Genomic DNA, 14,972 nt, shown 5'->3' with positions numbered 1-14,972 from the left:
TTTGGGGATTACAGAGCTCTCTCTCCCACTAGAGTGGGACGTGTGTAAGCACAATGATAGGACCTGTTTATTTCCAGCCTCACTACCCGTGGTCTCCAGTCCTTCAGTGGCCTCACCTGGACTTCCTTCCAGCATGGTAGTTGGGTTCCCAAGTTCCTAGATGCAGAAACTGCCAGTTCTCTGAAGGCCTAGACTCTGAAGTTCCAGAACATTCTTTGGGTCACAAAGCAAGTCATAAAGCATCCTCAACTCAAGGAGTAGGGAAATGGAGCACCCCCCCCCAACCTTGATCTATGGAATAAAACCATGCAGAAAGATGGGAAGAACCCCTGGTGGCCACCTCTGGAGACTTGGAGACTACTTACTCCGCCCGAGTTCTAATCCTGTTCTCTTCCTAGTATTATGACCTTGGCCAGAGATGCATAACCTCTATGACTCAACATTCAGTTCCATAAAAGAATAACACTGGCCACCAGAAAAGATTGTTAAGAAGACTAAAGGAGGTGTTGCAATTCACTTAGTACACACAGAAGGTTACACATAGTAACCTTCTGACTAATGATATCTACTTTCCTCTTCTGATAAAAGGGGGACACACGAGAAAACAGGAACTCACTAGGTGGCTAAAAGGAGGAAATGCAGAGGGAGACCTTCCTGGGGAGAAAAGAACAGCAAAAGGATGATAAAAACAACCTTTATCAACGTCAGCCAATTTTGCCAAACGTGAATCTTATTACTTAATATTAGGCATCCGTAGTTGAAATAACAAAAACTTGGAAAAAAGTATTTTTAGGGTGTTGAGCAGCTAAGTCTACTCATATCTAGGAAATCTCATAGTCCAGCCTCAGGGTATATAGCCTAGCTTTAAGGATTTATGAAAACATACAGCTTTATAAAATAAATTTCTTATTATTAAAATAATATATATATTGCAAACATCTTAGATAACATAGAAAAGCAGGAAGAAAATAATCACCTACAATGCTATCACAAAAGGTAACTAGAAATAGCTCAACATAGCTCCTTAAGGTTATTTCATTATCAAAATGTGCAGGCAGGACCCTCTGCTTAGGCTCAGGTCATGATCTCAAGGTCCTGGGAAGGAGCCCTGTGTTGGGCTCCGAGCTCAGCGGGGAGTGTGCTTGTCCCTCTCCCTGTGCCCCTGCCCCCACTCCTGCTTTCTCTTTCTCTCTCTCCCCCAAATAAATTTTAAAAAATCTTTTTTAAAAATGTGTATGCAGGACTGGCTTCATGGGTGTCCACTGTGCCCCGTAACACAGGGCCCCATACTAAGAGAAATCTTGTTTTTGGTTTAATTCTCTGCCATCACCATCTTGAAAATCTTAATAATTTTTGTACAGGAGGTCTGGAAATTTCTTTTTGCTGGGGGTCCTACAACTATATGGTCAGTCCTGCCTACATGTGTGTATGTTTGTAGGTATGTGTCTGTGTATAAATATACAGAAACACACACACATTAATACTTCAAGCATATTTAGAATTACGTTTGTATAAAATTTTAAGATTTTATTTATTTCTATTTAGAGAGAGAGGGAGAGCCTAGCAGGGGAGAGGAAAGGGAGAGAGACTCCAAGCAGGATCCACACTCAGCACAGAGCCCAACACAGGGCTCAATCCCACGATCCTGAAATCATGACCTGAGCAGAAATCAAGAGTCAGAGGTTGAACTGACTGAGCCACCCAGACAGCCTACATTGTTTCAGATTTTAATGCAATTTATTATTCTAAGTATTTTCCCATAATATTAAACCTATGTTCCAGACATTTTTTTAATGGTTATATACCTTTCACCCACAAACCTGTCATATTTCAATGAACTGTTCCTTGCTAGTAAGCTTCCAGGTTATTTACATTTCTTCTTATGCAAATTATTTTGAAGCACCTATCTTGACATATGAATTTTTTTCCTTTATCTTTCATTTATTCTTGTAAGACGGACCCCAGGAAATGGAATTACGGGATCAAAGAGAATAAATATTTTTAGATTTTAAAATGTATTTTTGGAAGGGAAGGAAAAGCAGAATTAGAGAGCAATAGAGAGGGAGGCAAACCATAAGGGACTCATAACTCTAGGGAACAAACAGGGTTGCTGGAGGGGAGGGGGGTGGGGGGAAGGGGTGACGGGGGATGGACATTAAGGAGGGCACGTGAAGTAATTAATGAGCATTGGGTGTTACGTGCAACTGGTGAATCACTGGTTAATTCACCCTAATGACACTGTGTATGTTAAGTTGCATTTAAATTAAAAAAATTCGGTGGGGCGCCTGGGTGGCTCAGTGGGTTAAGCCTCTACCTTCAGCTCAGGTTGTGATCTCAGGGTCCTGGGATCGAGCCCCACATCAGGTTCTCTGCACAGCAGGGAGCCTGCTTCCCCATCTCTCTCTGCCTGCTGCTCTGCCTACTTGTGATCTCTCTCTTTCTCTGTTGATAAATAAATTTAAGAAAAAAATAAAAAATTTGGGACACCTGAGTGGCTCAGTCACTTAAGCTGCTGCCTTCGGCTCAGGTCATGAACCCAGGGTCCTGGGATGGAGTCCCGCATCAGGCTCCCTGCTCAGTGGGGAGCCTGCTTCTCTCTCTGCCTCTGCCTGCTACTCTGCCTGCTTGTGCTCTCTCTCTCTCTCTGACAAATAAATAAATAATTTTTTAAAAAAATAAATAAATTTAAAAATTCAAAATAAAATAAGATAAAATCTATTTTTAAACTGATTTTATTCTCAGCAAAATTATTCAGATGAAGAATCAAAATAGCACTCACCAAGAGCACCCTCGGTATGTTTTATAAAAGACCAGGAATGAAGATAATCCACTTAGAGAAGGACAATGTGCCGTGATTAAGAACATGGTATTTGTATTCATTTTTTTTTAATTCATTGTTTTTATATCATCCCTGTTGTTTATCAGCTACAGCTCTGTGATCGTGCACCACTTCTATGGGACTCAATTTCTGAGTATCTAAGAGACTGAGGACAGGAACAGCCACCTTATGGAGGTTCTGTGAAGATACACTGACGTCGGTCCACAAGTGTGAGTCCAACACTTACTCTGTGCCAGGAATTCTGTTAGGAGATCTGTGGGGTACTGTGGGGACCCAGGCAGACCGGACCCTGCCTGCCTAAAGGTTACCGCTGAGCAGGGAAGTTAGTCCCTAAGCAGGAAACTTTACAAAAGTGTAACAGGTATTACCAAAAAAGAAGAAACAAAGCTTTTTAAGGGTAAACAGGAGTGTCCAGGGAAGGCCTCTCTGAGACCTGCTGTGGCTCTGAGTAAGATCTGAAAATTGAGGGAGTAGGGGATCCAAGGGGAAATGAGTGAGAAGGCCTGCTGAAGACAGAGGAAAACCCATGGGACAAAGGCCCGGAAATATGTGCCAAGTTCAAAGACACCAAAAGAAGTCCCATATGGCTGGGGTCACCAGAAGTCCCAGGTTCCCTAGACAGCCCCTGTTAATGTCAGCTGTTTTGATGTAATAACTAATAGGGTCCCCACATCATCTCAAAAATGTCCTGGTTTAGAAAATAAATAACACCATCATGCTACAGCAAAAAGCAATGAACAGGGGCGCCTGGGTGGCTCAGTGGGTTAAAGCCTCTGCCTTCGGCTCAGGTCATGATCTCAGGGTCCTGGGATCGAGCCCCGCATCGGGTTCCCTGCTCGGCAAGGAGCCTGCTTCCCCCCGCCCCTTCTCTGCCTGCCTCTCTGCCTGCTTGTGATCTTTGTCTGTCAAATAGAAAAATAAATAAAATCTTTAAAAAAAAAATAAAAAGCAATGAACAGGATGGAGAGTACTAAAGGGTAGACTTTGGAGGATCTTATATATCATGTAAAGAAGTTTTGTCTTTATCTTAAGGACTTCAGAGCTATTAAAGGATTTTTCATGAGGACAATTACATAATCTTGATTTGCATCAGAATGAGAGTTTTTTTGCCGAGTAAAGATCAGCACTCACAAAGAACTTAGAGAAGTTTGCAGCATCTAAAAATGACAAGGAACTGCTACCTAGATTTGCTAAGAAATTATTAAAAATCAGCAATTTAAAAAAAGGGCGGGGGGGTTGGTAGGCAAAGATTTGAACCGGTCTTCCCTCGAAGAGAAACGGGTAAGAAGCACCAGACGTTGGGAGAGAGGGGTGACGATTTTCAATAGGGTGCTCCAAGGAGCGTCCCTAAGGAGGTGACACTTGACTGAAGACATAAAGGAAGTGAAGGAGAAACCTCGCCCGGTACCTGGAAGCAGGTATTCCAGGTAGAGAAAAACAACAAACATAGTGGTCCTGGTACGCAGGTAGTTGGGGAGACTCATGAAAAAATAAGAGGGCGGAAGTTGGATTGGGAGGGCATGATGGAATGCAATCACGTGACTGCCGATGCCGAGAAGAGGACGGGATCACAGACGGAGAAAAATGGGCAACGTAATTACGTAACATAAAGAACATGAAAGATGAGAGGAATCTTCCTAACAACTCAGATCTGTGCACTTGACATCAAGCAACACCACAAGGACAACCAGAGCGAAGGTATCTTGGGTACTGGGCAATGAAGCGAGAAAGGGAAATAAAGTGAAAGAGAGTTCCTAGAGAGAAATCAGTCACATTCAAAGGACTGGAGGTCACCGCGAGACCAAAGGACAGGTGTAACAGAGTTCCTGTAGTGAAAATCAGCCAGAAGGTAAGTGATGAGGGTCAGAGAGGGAACTCTGATTTTCTAAGGTGGGACAACACTGAGTGACAACATGTCCCAAGAAGAAGCCGTGCAAGTACTTAAGAGAAATTCATTGTGATGACGAGTCATCCAAATTAATCATCAGTGAAGGACTGGTTAGCCACAGGCCGCTGACATTAAACTTGGCCAGGATCATAGCACTTTGGTTCCAGGTACTTGACATTGTGCAGAATATAGATATAAGAACTCGACAATCGGAAACCTTATTACTACTATTGCTACTATGATAAATTATCACAGTATTCTTAAGGACTAAAGGAAATAGCTAAAACTCTTATGTGTCAAGGTCTTAGAAAGCAACTATTATCTCACAAAAGTGGTACCATCAGACTGCTGTTCCCAGATGCTCAAAATCTAGGGTGTTTTGAAGAAGAGCGAAAACAAGATGTCAGACTATCATCAATGCCATATGCTTCTCATCTTCACCGATGTATACGGCAAATGACTCTTTATCCCTAACTACTTACTCATTGCCGATGTTGTTTAATTGTAAGATTTCAGAAAAGAATATACGACTAAAAGGAAAGAGAGAGAGACAATGAGTATGAGGCCCTCCTAGTTTAGAGGGTAGGAAGGAAGGGGAAAGAGAAGAGGAAAAACATCTCAGACGGAAGACAGCTGTGCAGCCCATGTGAGACCATTACACGGATGCCCAGGGCCATCTACACAGAGGACGTAAATTTAGAGAGGCTCCCACGCTTCCCCATTTTAACCACTTCTACGTTATTTCACACAAAACAATCTAGTCGGAGAAACTGAAAAATAACTAATAAGGCCTTGCCTCAGAGTAGTTCCCCATCACAGATGTCAGCTAATACACAGCACACCACCTAACACAACATAACACCATTGGGTATGTGTTTGGCCAATATTGGAAATTTTCTTCAATCCTGAAACTTTTAAAAAAAAAAATTTTTAAAGATTTAATTTATTTATTTGACAGAGATCACAAGTAGGCAGAGAGGCAGGCAGAGAGAGAGAGAGGAGGAAGCAGGCTCCCTGCTGAGCAGAGAGCCCAATGCAGGGCTTGATCCCAGGACCCTGGGATCATGACCTGAGCCAAAGGCAGAGGCTTTAACCCACTGAGCCACCCAGGTGCCCCATAAATGCTGAAACTTTTCATAGAGGAATTCAGAACTCTGATTTTTTTCTCCTTGAACTGGATCTTATTCCTCCATTTGAAAGTGCTTGGGAATGAAAAACATAGTCTTTTAAGTTCCTTTATAACCACCAGAGTTTCAGGGGTGCCTGGGTGGCTCTGTCATTACGCATCTGTCTTCAGCTTACATGATGATCCCAGGGTCCTGGGATAGAACCCCGCACTGGGCTCCCTGCTCAGCAGGAAGCCTGCTTCTCCCTCTCCTACTCCTCCTGCCTGTGTTCCCTCTCTCACTGTGTCTCTCTCTGTCAGATAAATAAATAAGATCTTCAATAAATTAAAGATGAAAGAACCAGCACAGTTTCTCTCTCTTTGCCAAACCAGTGGATCCCACCACCTAGAGAAGACAGAAGAGGTGAAACTGAGATATTAAAAAACGCATTCTCGAAATCCATTTTACAGAGTGTTTAATGCAAGCTAAAATAAAGGTACATTCCCAGGGTTGGGGGTGGGGGGCCCAGAATTCAGCCAAGGAGGTAGTACAGCCAGGCAGGGATCAGTCGCAGGATGACAAAGGCTTTGGAGTGGCCGCCAAAACAAGGAAGGTGGGAGGCTGGGAGTGATTCCATTAGGAACTCCCCCGCCTTGGGAAACCACGGGGTCTTGAGAGCAAGCCCTGCCCAGGGCAACGAAGGCTGAGAAATATATTTACGCAGGAGTCATTGAAGTTCAGTGTTTTTCATCTTGTTTTCTAGTCTCCTGGCTAAACAGGAAGTTTTCCGCAGGATGCTCCCATATCCTCTGTTCAGAGTTAACAACTTTAGCACTTTGCTTTCCTTTTCTCCCACGATACACTTAATGTTTCCGCTCTGGGGCCTGCATTCAGTCACAGATTTCCTGCAGGAAGCTGAGGCTCCTTAAGGCTTTGCAAGGATCCGTCATGCCCCCCTTCCACAGCCCCCTCCCCCACATTAATAAAAAAAAAAAAATTCACAAGGACTTTTCTGTAGATAGATTCCACTTACTCATGCACCCTAGGGAACGTCAGAGTGGGTGAGTTAACCTTGCAAGATGTAACTAGCCATTCTTGTCAACCCCCTACGGCATTCCCTAAAAGTTGGGTACTTTAAATAATTCCTGATCCTAGTGAGAAGGATAAATGACTCATCGGGGTTAGCCAGGAAAGGAGGCTCTTCCTCCTGGCCTTACCTTGTGCACCTGGAAATAATTAGAAGAGCTAAATGCTATGGCCATCTAAAGGGAATGATGAAAATAAATGTAAAGTGAGCTCCAGGTTGGAGCTAGCCATATTGTACCAATATCCAGGGTGATCATCCCACTGGCCATCAACCTCCTCTGAAACCAATCTCCTCTTCAACTGGTCATGTTTCATCTGATTTGTGGGGAGGGGTGCTCAGATTCAATTTTAAGTTCTGCCTTTCTGGTTCGGTACAGCACGGTGATTGCGAGTCGGGGTCCTGGGTTTGACTCTCAGCTCCAACACTCGTTTGCGTCGAGTGGAGGAAACCTGTTAATTTGGGGTCGGGGGGGGTTCTCTTTTTCGTCTTCTTTAAAACAGGAATAATAATTGCATTTGGTTGAATCTAAAAAGATTCATTTTTGCAGATGAAAGCCTATACAAGATTTTTTGGGGAAGGGTTACGTTGTTACCACACGTGACATGCCCGGCACACTGCTAAGGCCGTTTAAGTCGAATAACACAATCCTGTTTTTATTATTGTCATCGAGCATCTTTTGCTGTTTCGCTCTACCATTACTGAGTATTTGTGACATGGAGACCACTTAATAACACGCTGGAGTCCGAGATTCTGGAGGTCAGTGTTTGTTCCCTGCTGCGTCCAGTCATGGAAAAATGGAAAAATATGTGGTATGTGCTCAAGGAATGTTTGCTGTGTGGATGAATAAATTAATGACCTAAAGATAACAACAAGATAGGACTTACCGCCAGCCTGAAAACTTTTTTTTAAGATTTTATTTATTTGTCAGAGAGAGAGATCACAAGTAGACAGAGGCAGAGGGGGTCGGGGGGAAGCAGGCTCCCCGCTGAGCAGAGAGCCCCATGTGGGGCTCGATCCCAGGACCCTGAGATTATGACCTGAGCTGAAGGCAGAGGCTTAACCCACTGCACCACCCAGGCAGGTGCCCCCAGCCTGAAAATTCTTGAGCTCCCTTCTCCAATATCTCTTTAGGGAAATAAGTTATTGGTGAAGCAGTAAACTTTCCCACTTGGCCCAGGCAGGTGGGTGCATTTTCTTTTCTTTCTTTTTTTTTTTTTCTTTTAAGATTTTGTTTATTTATTTGACAGACAGAGGTCACAAGTAGGCAGAGAGGCAGGCAGAGAGAGAGGGGCGAAGCAGGCTCCCTGCTGAGCAGAGAGCCTGATGTGGGACTCGATCCCAGAACCCTGGGATCATGACCTGAGCCGAAGGCAGAGAGGCTTAACCCACTGAGCCACCCAGGTGCCCCAGGTGGGTGCATTTTCAAGAAGCATCTCTGCTTCTAAAAGCCTCCATCTCTAGAACTGTCCCATCTCAGAAATGTCAGTAGCCATTTGAGGAAAGAAATAGTGGAAGCTACAGGGGGGGAAGGGGGCTCTGCTTTGAACCCCAGGAACCAGCAGGAATACCCACCATGGTACGTCTTATAAAACTAATGATAGCAGCTGCCTGGGTGGCTCAGTTGGTTAAAGCATCTGCCTTCGACTTAGGTCATGATCCCGGGATCTTGGGATCCGAGCCCCTGTTCAGCAGGAAGCCTGCTTCTTCCTTGCCCTCTGCAGCAGCCCCTGCTTGGGCACACTCTCTCTCTCTCAAATAAATAAATAAAATCTTAAAAAAAAAAAAAAAAAAACCACACACACACACAAACTAATGATAGCTACGCCTATTCAGAGGCAAGAATGTGTCTCTTATTTTTACATATTCCCTCTCAACTGGGCTTCTTCCTAGTTTCTTTCCTTTTGCAATAAAAAAAGGAGAGTTTAGAAAAGTCCTAACACAGAGATGTGATTTTTCTTGATAATTTATAGAAAAAAAGACCTTAGGCCTGACCCTTCAACAACCATGTAAGGGCACCCACTGAAGGCCATCAGAACAGTGGCACTGCTATAAGAAACTGGCTTTAGGGGCACCTGGGTGGCTCAGTCTGTTAAGCATCTGCCTTCCATTCAGGTATCTCCAGGTCCTGGGATGGAGCCCAGCATCCGGCTCCCTGCTCAGCGGGGAGTCTGCCTCACCCTCTGCCCCTCCCCCTGCTTGTGCTCATGCTCTCTCTCTCTCTCTCTCTGTCAATTTGAAATAAAATCTAGAAATAAAGAAAGAGAGAGAGAGAAGGAAATTGGCTTCAGTATGAAACGTCCCCGGGATTTTGAATCTACAGCTGGAGAGAGATTGGTAATTTTATCAAATGAAATGAGCAGAGTGATCACCAATTTTCGGTTACCAACCACAGGGTCTTTAGGGAGGAAGGTGGGCATAATACAACACCTGCTGAAAAATAAGGAGAGCTCTGCCAGGTGCAGAGTGTGGAGCACACAGGAGGCGGCTCGGGGCCGCACTGCCCGGGTTCCAGTCCTGCATCCCGCACCTACTCTCTGCCAGGCGTGGGAGAACCGTCTCACCTCTGTGAGCAGAAACGGCTCCCTGGACTCGGGGAAACAATACCCATGAAGCCCTTGGCTTGGCACAAGGCCTGGCCTGGTGCAGCCCTCATAAGCATGCATGCCTGCTGTCAATGCAGTGTTTCATAAAGACAGCACTTGCTTCCAAAGAGACGCTGTTGGAAAGATAAGAGCCTGAAACCCTTTCTTCGTGTTGCTTTGTTCCAGCGCGCATCATTTCCCCTAAAAGAGCGCCGGTCCTGAAGTATTTAAATTTGTATTCTGAAACAAGTTCAACATCACAGCTATGACACCGTTGGTCACACTCATCGGCTTAACAATAAAAGTGTGCCACATCAGACGTGTCGGTGAGGAGGTCCGCTGGAAGTCGTGAAACGCTGCTTCGTCTCTCCACCACCTTCCTGTTTCAAGAAAGAGTCTCAGGAGAGCCTTGAAAAAAACAGGAGTCAAACAGAGTCCGGGGGGAGCCGCCTGCCCGCTTGCTGGTGGGGTGAGGATGTTGTTTATGTTTTAGATCCTGTTTTCTTCCTGGTTGGAATGCCCTGCCTACCAGGTGCTTCTGCCGCTGTTCCTGGCTCCTCCTCGGGGCTCAGCCTGCTGGAGGCAGCTTCCTGCACCCCCAACACCGCCCCCCCACCCCCGCCGCGCCCGCCACTGGGGTGATTCTGGCTGCTAAAGGCAGGCAAGGGCCTGTCAAAGGTTATCTCCCACCTAGGCTGTGGTTTCGAAGGGACCTCAAAATCTGGTGGAGTCATTTATATGACAGGCCACAGGCCACAGAGGGGAGGCAGAGCTGTCGTTGAAGAGGAGGTCAGAAGGAAAACAAAAACACTAACCTGGTAGGGGTGGACAGTGAAGATGCTAAAGTACCCCCAAAGTCACATGCTGTGGGCACCAAGAATGTACAACAGTTTACCCCCCACCTGCCAGAAAGGCAATGAATGCACAACACTCTATAAGCAATTTCTAGATTGTTTTGCACGTATCTGATGGTCACTTTGTTCCCAAGAACAGCTTCAATTTTGCTCTACAGTGTGAATGGCCTTTTGAACCCTCCTTCAAAGAAAGAAGGTGTTACACCCTCCCCCTCAGATCATTAGTCTCCAAAACAGAGACACAGGGGACCATTTTTACTCCAAAAGGCAATGCATGAGCTGATCAGAAAGCAAGGATGCTTCATTCGGCACCTGAATGTCCTGCTTCTTCTCGGCAAGGCCTCGGAACCAAAGCCAAGACCCACCTGCACCGAAAGTCCGCCTCCCAGACTGGGGTGGAGAGCAAGGAGAAAGAGGCTCGCAGAGATACAGAAGGGACTGTCTGAAGTCCCACTAAAGCAGGCCGACTGCTCAAGTATGTAGGAGCTACTCACTCAAGGAAATGCATTGCCAAGGTGGTGTCCTCTGAGTGATCAGGTTATTGACGATAAAGGCAAAGACTTGGGGAAAGGGAAAATATCACCCACTACACTTCCTCGAAGTCTGTCTCGGCCATTTCCCTTCACTACTCACGGCTTCCTTCCAGGCACAGACGGGCTCAAGCAACAGCCCCGTGATTCCAAAACAGGTCCGGTCCACCCACCCACTCACTGATCTCAAAGGCAATCACACAAATGGTAACCACAACAGAAAGATCCAGCAGCACGATCAGTCATCTCTCCCTTGTTGACAAATTAGGAACAAAAATGGGGCAGAAGCGGGGTGGTATGGATGAGGGCATGTGGCTTCTCGGGACCATTGTTGGGATTCCTTTTTATAGATTTCAGAACAATAGAGATTAGACAATACACAGAACTGCTTTTACTTGGAATCAGTTTTTCTAAATTCGGGGAAAAACCTTTCCTAGTCCCTAGGGTAATCACTTTCCAGGACCGGGATAAAAGCTATGCAGTTTCTAGACCACAAGGGAATTCTGAACTCTTCCCGCTGAGTTAGAACTCCAAGTGTCTATGGAAAGTCACATTTCCCACGAGAAGATTTTTAGACTCTCAAAAATGAGTGATAAAAGTTACAATAAGGGCGCCTGGGTGGCTCAGTGGGTTAAGCCGCTGCCTTCGGCTCAGGTCATGATCTCAGGGTCCTGGGATCGAGTCCCGCATCGGGCTCTCTGCTCAGCAGGGAGCCTGCTTCCCTCTCTCTCTCTCTCTGCCTGCCTCTCCATCTACTTGTGATTTCTCTCTGTCAAATAAATAAATAAAATCTTTAAAAAAAAAAAAAAAAAAAAAAAGTTACAATAAAATAAATAAATAAATAAATAAATAAATAGGGGCGCCTGGGCGGCTCAGTGGGTTAAAGCCTCTGCCTTTGGCTCAGATCATGGTCCCAGGGTCCTGGGATTGAGCCCCACATCGGTTCTCTGCTCGATGGGGAGCCTGCTTCCTCCTCTCTCTCTGCCTATCTCTTCTGCCTACTTGTAACCTCTGTCTGTCAAATAAATAAATAAATAAATAAATCTTAAAAAAAAATAAGTAAGCCTCACTACTCTTAAAATATTAATCAAAAAAGAAAGAAATCACCTTTGTTTTCACTCAAGCTGGTTATTAGTATTTGAAGGATACCGAAGTCTTCCCCCACGGCCATTACAATGTCTATTTGAGTTAGGACCTGAGATGAACAAATGTTCATTGAGTGCCTAACATTTCTAAGCACTCCACGGCAGCCAAACAGACCCAGGGACTGACCTTAATATTTCAAACTGTTCCATAATCAATCATTGTTTAAAGAAAAAAAAAGTCCTGAAACATTTTTAACATCAAAATAAACAATGATAGTAACAGAGGATAAACTGCAAAATAAAATAAAAAATCCATAAGTCCATACTGATAGATAGAAAGATGTAGATATATAGATAGATAGATAGATAAGGGAAAGTTTTCTTTTTTTTTTTTCTATCAATAGAATTCACCCTGATACATATAGAGGAATAAAGAAATTTTAACTTTACTTTTGGTAACCACCATAATAATAATTGTTACAGATATATATTATCAGTGAATGCTAAAAACTACTGTGTGAAAGTTTGATAAGAGAAAAGGGATTCTTACATAGATTCAAAGTACTCATACAAAAAACTTCTTGAATATAAAGGGAAACGGTAATTCTATAGCAGAGAAAATCGAACAAATAGCACCTTCACCAAAAGGCTCAAAATTAACATCACCATTAATGGGGAAAATAAACACCAAGTGTCTCTTGCCACTGAGAAAGACACAACATCACATCTGGAGTATTCATGGCAAAAATTAATAATATGAATCTGCTCATAATGCAACTTTAGACAAAACTAATTTGAGCTGCAGCCCACCAAATAAATGGCCTTAGATTTATCAAAAATTTCAAGGTCATGAACTATTAAAAAAAAAACACAAAAGAAATGTTTTATACTGAAGTAAAATAGAGAGACATAACAGCTACATATAACACATGAGCATGGGTAGGAAACCAAACCCAAAAAATTGGTCTTTTTTCTTTTGCAATAAAAGACGTGGTGGGCAAATGAGAAAACATAGTAAGATCCATCAACCATACTAGGGGTCAAAAATATTTGCCCTAGAAGGTCAGATAGTAGACACCTTCAACATCGTAGACCATATGGTCTCTGAAATGACGATTCAGTTCTACCATATTAGGAAGAAAGCTGCCACAGACAAATGAGAAACAAATGAGTGTGGCTGTGTTCCAATAAATCTTTATTTGCAAACAAAAATGACAGGCCACATTTTCCAACTGTTGGGCCACAGGATAGTATTAGATCAATGTTAATTTCCTAATTATCAAAATCTTGATGATTATTCTGTAGCTCTTTAAGAGAATCTTTATTTCTAGGCAATGTACACGGAATCATTTCAGGGTAGAAGAGATCACACTCGCTTTCAACTTCGTCCCAAAAGTATAAGAAGAGAAAGAAAGAGAAAAAGAGTGGTATATGGGGTAAAATATGAATATCTGGAGAAACTGATGAAGGATATGTGGGAACGATCAGCAAATTTTCACTTACTTTGAAATAATGTCCAAATAAACAATGAAAAGGCAAAAGGGAAACAATATCCGTGACACAGGGTAATGGCTTGGCACATCACCCACTATGGGCCTACTACCAAGCACACTGAAGGTGCTCAGCTAATGTCTGTTAAATTAATTAATCTGCAAATTAATTTTTTCAGGTATTCACTGGAGGAGTGACACATAGGAAATTATGCTTTAAGAAATTGAAAAAAAGCAATGAATTCTGAGGACCTCCTCCATGGGACAATGCCAGGCAGAGAGAGGGGTAGAAGTGTGACAGATAGGACGGGAACGAGACAAAAATAGCAGCTGGCACAGAGCACTGGGGATTTCCTTCAGGGCTGACTTCCACACACCAACCTGAACTAAACTGGTAGTCACTTTCTGGCCAGCCATAATTGTAAATGATGCCCCTCCAGCATGATAGGTATAAATATTCATAAATATGTTCCCCCTGCCCTGTCTAGTAAGCAAAATGCATAACTCATAACTCAGAAGGGAAATTGCTTTGACATTTTGTCCTTCTCAGCTCTCCCATGGTGGAGGTTGTCTGGGCATTTTAAAATCCACGGGAATATTTTGCATAACACAAAGAACTGCCAAACATGGCAACCAAAGCTTTTCCAGACAGAGGCCTAAATGACTGGGATAAGGATCATAAAATGGTAGAAATAAAATCTTTCCAGATAGGAGAGTTTCCAAGGCAGTGTTTGGAACCATGATAAAAATCTGGATAATCATTCCAATATTAAACAAATTTGGTAAGTATCTAATAGTTCACTTATGGTATGATGAAGTAATGAGGAAAACCAAAATATGGATAGCTGGACTCCAAAAAGGTTCAGTTCCTCCCCAGAAGGCCAAAGCAGAATCTTCTCCAGGCAATCTGTTCTACGCTCCTTCCATCTTGTGGTGCCGCCATATTGGCTCCCAGGGCCTCTACAGCATGGGAGGAAAGAACTGAATGGTCCCAGAGGACCGTCTTCAGCCAGGCATGAAAGTAGCAAAGATCACTTCTGCTCACATCCCATCTGCTAAAACTGGCCAATGGTTCCAACTCAGAGACACATGGGGCTCAGAAATGGTGACAAGGCAGCACTGATATTCTCTGAGCACAAGGCAAAGTCACCTCTGCCACCCATTCTCTCGTGGCTTTTGCTAAGTAATAGTCAGTGCAACATGTCAAGTTTACTCCATGATACTTGACTAAACCACGTGCTAAGAATTGACTTCCCTGTTCTTACCCTAAAGCAAACCCTACAAATGTCACATGCACTTTGGTATTAAATTTCTAGCCTTTGGGAAGGCACATGTGGAATTTCTTTGTGATGGAACTGGTTACAGAGTTGATTCGTTCATTCTCAGTGTGGAGAGTGGGGGGGAAAGGCGTGGGGGAGTTGGGCGGCTTCCTATTTCTCTTGTAACCGAGCTTGGAAAACTACTCGGCGGCAAGTAAACAGAACACCACTGTCACCGTCATGATACTGCAA

General features: G+C 43.8%; 1 long non-coding RNA gene across 1 annotated transcript in view; it reads left to right on the top strand.

Moving 5' to 3' along the window:
- Positions 1–495: 495 nt before the first annotated feature.
- Positions 496–14,972, top strand: part of LOC116578552 — a 32,764-nt gene continuing 18,287 nt past the window's right edge. The window contains exons 1-2 of the long non-coding RNA XR_004280934.1: positions 496–723; positions 2,926–3,048. This is a non-coding gene — a long non-coding RNA (uncharacterized LOC116578552). The remainder of the gene's footprint in view (positions 724–2,925; positions 3,049–14,972) is intronic.

The sequence above is a fragment of the Mustela erminea genome, chromosome 18 (genome assembly GCF_009829155.1).
Source record: "Mustela erminea isolate mMusErm1 chromosome 18, mMusErm1.Pri, whole genome shotgun sequence".
Classification (NCBI taxonomy): domain Eukaryota; kingdom Metazoa; phylum Chordata; class Mammalia; order Carnivora; family Mustelidae; genus Mustela; species Mustela erminea.
Note: the sequence above shows the minus strand (reverse complement) of the source record. Positions and strands in the feature narration are given on the sequence as shown.